Genomic DNA, 8,010 nt, shown 5'->3' with positions numbered 1-8,010 from the left:
TTCTTCCCGTGGAAGCCGTCCATATCCCAAGAGTACTCCAGTGCCCCCTATGGATTCAAAGAAAAGGATTTACCTGGTAAGTACCAAAATCCTATTTTTGTGGCCTCCGCCATCGCCGCTCTGCTCTTTGTTCCGCCCTGGCGGTTTACGTACGCCACTGCTGTTATGTTGTCCGACTGAATCATGACGGGCAGACCGCAAAGAAGATATTCCGCTTGCAGAAGGCCGTTGTAAATGGCCCTCAATTCCAGAATGTTTATGTGCAGACAAGCTTCCTGGCTTGACCATTTTCCCTGGAAATTTCTTCCCTGTGTGACTGCTCCCCAGCCTCGGAGACTTGCATCCGTGGTTACGAGGATCCAATCCTGAATCCCGAACCTGCATCCCTCTAGGAGGTGAGAACTGTGCAGCCACCACAGGAGAGAGATTCTGGTCCTGGACGATAGGGCTATCTTCCGGTTCATGTCCAGGTGAGACCTGGACCACTTGTCCAACAGGTCCCACTGAAAAACTCTGGCATGGAACCTGCCAAACTGTATGGCCTCGTAGGCCGCCACCATCTTGCCTAGCAACCGAGTGCATTGAAGAATTGACACTCTTGCTGGTTTCAGAACCTGTTTCACCATGTTCTGTATTTCCAGAGCTTTTTCCTCTGGAAGAAAAACTCTTTGTAATTGTGTATCCAGAATCATACCGAGGAACGACAGCCGTGTCGTCGGAACCAGCTGTGATTTTAGTAAGTTTAGGAGCCAACCATGCTGTTGCAGAATCGTCAGTGAGAGTGCAACATTTTTCAGTTATTGCTCCTTGGATCTCGCCTTTATGAGTAGATCATCCAAGTACGGGAAAATTGTGACACCCTGCTGGAGCAGGAGAACCATTATTTCCGCCATAACCTTGGTGAAAATTCTCGGAGCCGTGGATAGACCAAACGGCAACGTCTGAAATTGGTAATGAGAATCCTGAACCGCAAACCTCAGGTAAGCCTGATGTGGAGTATAAATGGGGACGTGTAAGTAGGCATCCTTTATGTCGACCGACACCATGAAATCCCCTTTCTCCAGACTGGAGATCACTGCCCGGAGAGATTCCATCTTGAATTTGAACTTCTTTAAATAGAAATTGAGTTTTTTTAGGTTCAGAATCGGTCCGACTGAGCCATCCGGCTTCGGGACCACGAACAGGCTCGAATAAAAGCCTTCCCCCTGTTGTGACGGGGGTACCGTGACAATGACTTGATTTTGACACAGCTTTAGTATTGCAGCGCATACTACCTCCCTTTCTGGAAGAGAAGCTGGTAAGGCCGATTTGAAAAATCGGTGAGGGGGCACGTCTTGAAACTCCAATTTGTACCCTTGGGCCACTATTTCTAATATCCAAGGGTACAGGTCTGAGTGAACCCAGACCTGACTGAAGAGTTGGAGGCGTGCCGCCACTGGTGCGGATTCACGCAGAGGAGCCCCAACGTCATGCGGTGGATTTGGTAGAAGCCGGGGAGGACTTCTGCTCTTGGGAACCTGGCACGGCCTGTGACCTTTTTCCCCTTCCCCTTCCTCTCGTAGCAAGGAAGGAGGACCCTTGTCCCTTCTTGTATTTATTGGACCGAAAGGACTGCATCTGATAGTGGGGCATTTTCTTTTGTTGCGCAGGAACATAAGGCAAAAATGATGACTTACCCACGGTAGCCGTAGATACCAGGTCAGTGAGGCCATCACCAAACAAGACACTACCGTTATACGGTAGAGACTCCATAGACTTCTTAGAATCGGCATCAGCATTCCATTGATGAATCCACAATGCCCTTCTAGCCGAGACTGCCATGGCATTGGCCCTTGAATCCAAAAGGCCAATATCCCTCGCAGCTTCCTTTAGATAGGCTGCAGCATCCTTTATATGACCCAGCGTCAAAAGAATGCTATCCCTGTCCAGGGTATCTAATTCAGATGACAAGTTATCTGCCCACTTTTCTATAGCGCTACCCACCCATGCCGATGCAACGGCAGGCCTGAGCAGCGTACCCATAGTGACATAAATGGCTTTTAGCGTATTTTCCTGCTTACGATCTGCAGGATCCTTCAGGGCTGCCGTGTCCGGAGACGGAAGCGCAACCTTTTTGGACAGTCGCGACAGAGCTTTGTCCACCGTGGGGGTTGACTCCCACTTTTCCCTGTTCCCAGAGGGGAACGGATATGCCACCGGAATTCTCCTGGGGACCTGGAATTTCTTATCAGGGTTTTCCCAAGCCTTTTCAAAAAGAGCGTTCAGTTCATGAGAGGGAGGAAACATTACCTCAGGTTTCTTTCCTTTAAACATAAAGACCCTAGTATCAGGAACAGTAGGGTCTTCCGTGATATGTAACACCTCTTTGATAGCCACAATCATGTACTGAATGCTCTTAGCCAGTTTAGGATTCAATCTGGCATCACTATAGTCGACACTGGAATCAGAATCCGTGTCAGTACCTGTATCCGCAGGGCCGGAGCTTCCACTAGGCAGCTTTAGGCAGCTGCATAGGGGCGCCGGGACCTAAGGGGGCGGCCTGCTGCAGATGCCTGAAAAATGTAGCATGGTCCTACCTCCCACAGGTGCTGCAATACCCCCGGCACTCATATCTTACAGTAGCAGCGACTGCCACGCTCCTGTATTGCAGCCTCCAGCTCCGGCACAGGCAGTAACTTTGACAGCTCCTGGAGTCTTGGCCAGGGGTGACATGCGGTGCTGCTCTTCATTCCAGGTTCTTTCACAGTCTACTCAGCCCCAACTCTACATCGCAGCCTGCAGGTAAGGTGGCTGCACAGTGCACTCTCTGCATTTGATAAGGAAAGAGGGGGAGAGCAGCAGTCAGGAAGGGGGGGGGGGGGCGCAGAGATGAGCAGCAGGCATGCACACAGTCTGGGGGGATGAGCACCAGCATGCACACAGATGTTGGGGGGAATAGTATAGCAGACATTTAACAGAGTGGGGGGAGAGGGTGTGGTGAGAGCAGCAGGCACCCACACAGACTGGGGAGATGGGGAAAAGAGAGCAACCATGCAACAGACTGGGGTTGGGGGAGAGCAGCAGCATGCCTTTCACCTGAAGGGTGGGTATGGGGAAGGGGCAGTAGGCAGAAGTTTTGCCTAGGGTCCCGGGAAACCTTGCACCGGCCCTGTGGATCCGCTATCTGGGTAAATGTACGTTTCTGTGACCCCGAGGGGGTCTGAACTTGTGATAATGCAACCTCCATGGACTGTCTCCATGTCTGGGCATGAGATTCTGATTTATCTAATCTTTTATGTAGTCAAGCCACATTAGCATTCAGAACACTTAACACATTTACCCAATCAGCCGTCGGCAGTGCCGACACGGTCACTCCCACATTCTTCTCAGTCCCCGTACCAGCTTCCTCCTGGGAAGAGCACTCAGCCTCAGACATGTCGACACACTCGTACCGACACAACCACACTGGGGCTATAGGGGACAGACCCACAGCCAAGCCTGTTAGAGAAACACAGAGGGAATTTATGCCAGCTCACACCCCAGCGCCCATCCCGGTACTGGACAAATAAAATAATGTCTCGGACCTGCCAGCGCTTTTATAATATGAATTACAGCACCAAATTGATGTCTCCCCCCCCCCCCGTTTTGCACCCTGTTACTGTACAGCAGTGTAGGATGCCAGGACCAGCGTCTCTGCAGCGTGAGGAGAAAATGGCGCTGAGTGGAGCTGTGCGGGCTAAGCCACGCCCCCTTAACGGCGTGCTGCAGTCCCGCTATTTATTTAAATATTTATACTGGCGGGGGTCCGGTTATTGTGCCTAGGCACCGTAAGCCACTTCTGCTAGTGTGTTATAGAGGATTTATGCTGCCCAGGGCGCCCGCCCCCCGCGCCCTACACCCTGAAGTGCCGCTGTGTGTGGGAGCATGGCGCGCAGCGCGATCGCTGCGCGGTACCTCAAGCCGTCACTGAAGTCTTCTGATCTTCTTTACTCACCCGTCTTCTGACTTCTGGCTCCAAGGGGGGTGACGGCGCTGCTCCGGGAACAAGCATCTAGGCGTACCTAGCGATCAGATTCTCTGGAGCTAATGGTGTCCAGTAGCCTAAGAAGCAGAGCCCTTGAACTCACAGAAGTAGGTCTGCTTCTCTCCCCTCAGTCCCACGATGCAGGGAGCCTGTAGCCAGCAGGTCTCCCTGAAAATAATAAACCTAACAAAGTCTTTTTCTGAGAAACTCTGGAGAGCTCCTCAGTGTGCATCCAGTCTCACTGGGCACAGAATCTAACTGGAGTCTGGAGGAGGGGCATAGAGGGAGGAGCCAGTTCACACCCCCTTTAAAGTCTTAAAGTGCCCATGTCTCCTGCGGATCCCATCTATACCCCATGGTTCTTGAAGCTTCCCCAGCATCCTCTAGGACGTATGAGAAACTTTATTTAGCACTCCCCAGAACCTGATGAGATGATAATTGTTGCAGTCTAGTGCTTCATTTAATGTAGCAATTCATATAGTTAACACACGATAGACCCCTTTAGCACAATGACTGGGCTATGATCCAGATACTTTTATACAGCATGTGAGGAGATAGACGCAGATCTTGCTGCTTATGCAGCGATCTGCGTCCATCTCTGAATCAGGTCCAATATACGTATACCTGCAGTAATACTATTAGAAATATAGTCAGTATATATATCTAAAATGAAGTGCAGTTACAATGCCAGCTGCCGGGATCCTGGCGTTCAGGAGACTGACGCCAAAATCCCGACAGCCGGTAAAATACTGATGCCCAGAATCCCCGTTATTCCCACTCGGTTGGTGGGTCCACGCCAACAACCAAGTGGGAATATAACCTGTGACGAGCGAGGAGAGTCACAGGGCCCAAAGCGTGGTAAGTCACAGGGCCCGAAGCGTGGTGAGTCACAGGGCCCAAAGCGTGGTGAGTCACAGGGCCCAAAGCATGGTGAGTCACAGGGCCCAAAGCGTGGTGAGTCACAGGGCCCAAAGCGTGGTGAGTCACAGGGCCCAAAGCGTGGTGAGTCACAGGGCCCAAAGCGTGGTGAGTCACAGGGCCCGAAGCTGTTTCAATCGCAGCGAGCCTGCGAGGAGACTCGTAACTGGGATTTTGGCAGATAGGATGTACTATACATGCGGCAGGGCCGTAACTAGGTGTGTGCGGAGTGTGCCTTGCACACAGCGCATTTGTGGAAGAAGTGCATCGCTGTGCTGAGGGGTCAGCTGGGAGCCAGGACACCTAATTGAGGAACAAGCAAGCAGGACAGCTCCGGGGCTGTCCCCCTGCCTGCCCGAGCAGCTCCGCCTCCCACTCGACACTCCCAGTACCAGTCCCAATGCACCTGATAGCTTCTAGTTACCCCTCTGCAGAATGCCCCACCTTCCCAGAATGCTGGTGTGGGCATGAGGTCTTTGTGCACGGCATTCTTCCGAGAGCGGACGCGGTGGTGGGAGTGACTGCGCGTGGTGTTCTACCAACCCACAAGCACCAGCCAGGCACCCATCTGCAGCCTGCCGAGCCCCCGCCACTGAGGAGAAGTCCTGATGGCTGCCACCCACGCAGCCCGGGATCTCGGCAGCAGCACAGCACTCGGCCAGCCTCAGCACTCACCCCCGGTGAGTGTGGATGTTTCTGTCTTATCTCTCTCTATCTCTCTATCTTTTTGTAAAATGTGGTCTCTGTTGGCCAAATATGTAAAAAGGGGGTCTCTGTCAGCCAAATCTGTAAAAAGGGTACTCTGCCAGTGTAATGTGTAAAAAGTGGGTCTCTGCTAGCCTAATGTGTAAAAAGGGGGTCTCTGCCAGCCTAATGTGTAAAAATGGGGTCTCTGCCAGCCTAATGTGTAAAAAGGAGGACTCTGCTGCCATAATGTGTAAAAGTGGACTCTACCGGCTGTAATGTGTAAAATGGTCTCTACCTGGTGTAATGTGTGTAAGTGGCGCTAATTTGAATAATGGAGACTACTGTACAGCGTAATATGAATTTGTATTATGTTGTGGCCACGCATCCTTTCCCATGAAGCCACGCCTCTATATATTTTAGGCACAGCTACGGTGCGCACTGGCCATGTTTTGTATATCGGAAGGACACCGATGCCATTTCTTGCACACAGCGCTAAAATGTCTAGTTACGGCACTGACAGCCGGAATCCCGTCTATCGGTATTACATACCGAATCCCTCTAGAACAAAGGAGTATAAATCTCATTATAATTGATATCTATGGAATTCTTATATTCTTTACATCAAAAGGCACTGCGATTATCCGTTAACCTTTACATGTTTGAGTAACAAACTTATAATGTCAATAATACAGTATATCGACCTGATATAATCTGAGAAATAGAGTTTCAAGGTGACACTTCCTAACAAATTATTTATGGTGTCATATTGCGTAACAGATTCTTATGAAACATTACCAGCCAGTATGTGCACTGAGCTTTTGTAAAATTGATACCATAATGCCTATTTATACCTGATCAGATGTTTTCATATGGGGACCCTCTGAGGGTCACTGCTGCCCAAAATGTCATCAGGAGGAAATTAATACTTACTATTGTCTTTGGGAATTCCTCATTGTTAAATACTTTTGGCATCTTGTCTGTCAATATGAGGAGGCTAAACTTATCAACCATGACCCTTTCAATCCTGAGGGGCGATATTGGGTATCTTTGACCCAAAACAACGTATGACCCAAGAGAACAAAAAAGATTTTAATAGCATTAAGTACTGTGGGCTGGATCGATAGTGCACCTCCTCAAATACCCCTCTTTTTATCTAAACTCCACTTTTTATTTACAATGGATTGAATGGAAACACTCTTAAACAAGGAGAAACATGTGGATCGCTCTTTTATATTCTGGTAATCATATATTGATAACCTCCCATTAACAACTAGAGAGCAAATTCACCATAGCTTACCTAATACCACCTGGTATCTTACCAGGATGGCTGCACTGGACCCTCCTATAGTATTTCCTTGAGTTGATAGGTATTATACTGACCGGCGTCTCCCTCCCAGGTTCTTACAGTCACATTTTTTTAACTGCTACTCAGAGGCGTCACTAGGGTTGGTGTCACCCGGTATGGTAACTCATGGTGTCACCCCCATGGACCTCCTTCTGTATCACACCACACAGAACCCTTAGTAATGTTTTTGTACTAGTTTTACTTGTAAATCATAATTCCCGTGTATATATTCCGTGCTCTAACTGGCGCAACATTTATAACGTGCTCTACCTGGCGCAATGTGTATAACGTGCTCTACCTGGCGCAACATTTATAACGTGCTCTACCTGGCGCAATGTGTATAACGTGCTCTACCTGGCGCATTGTGTATAACGTGCTCTACCTGGCGCATTGTGTATAACGTGCTCTACCTGGCGCATTGTGTATAACGTGCTCTATCTGGCGCAATGTGTATAACGTGCTCTACCTGGTGCAATGTGTATAACATGCTCTACCTGGCGCAATGTGTATAACATGCTCTACTTGGCGCAGTGTGTTTAATGTGCTCTACCTGGCGCATTGTGTATAACGTGCTCTACCTGGTGCAATGTGTATAACATGCTCTACCTGGCGCAATGTGTATAACATGCTCTACCTGGCGCAATGTGTATAAGGTGCTCTACTTGGCTCAATGTGTTTAATGTGCTCTACCTGGCGCATTGTGTATAACGTGCTCTATCTGGCGCATTGTGTATAACGTGCTCTATCTGGCGCATTGTGTATAACGTGCTCTATCTGGCGCAATGTGTATAACGTGCTCTACCTGCTGCATTGTATATAATGTGCTCTATCTGGCGCAGTGTGTATAACGTGATCTACCTGTCGCATGTGTAAAAAATAATAATGTGTAATATTATACATACACACACTTTAAAAAAAATAATAATACTGGATTATATTGAAATTAACCATTTGTTTGCACAAACAAATGGTACTAATTTCAATAAAATCCATGTTTACTTCAGGAAAAAAATTTAATTAATTGACTATATAATATTTTTTTTTACTGTAAATACTA

This window comes from Pseudophryne corroboree, chromosome 8 (assembly GCF_028390025.1).
Source record: "Pseudophryne corroboree isolate aPseCor3 chromosome 8, aPseCor3.hap2, whole genome shotgun sequence".
Lineage (NCBI taxonomy): Eukaryota > Metazoa > Chordata > Amphibia > Anura > Myobatrachidae > Pseudophryne > Pseudophryne corroboree.
Note: the sequence above shows the minus strand (reverse complement) of the source record.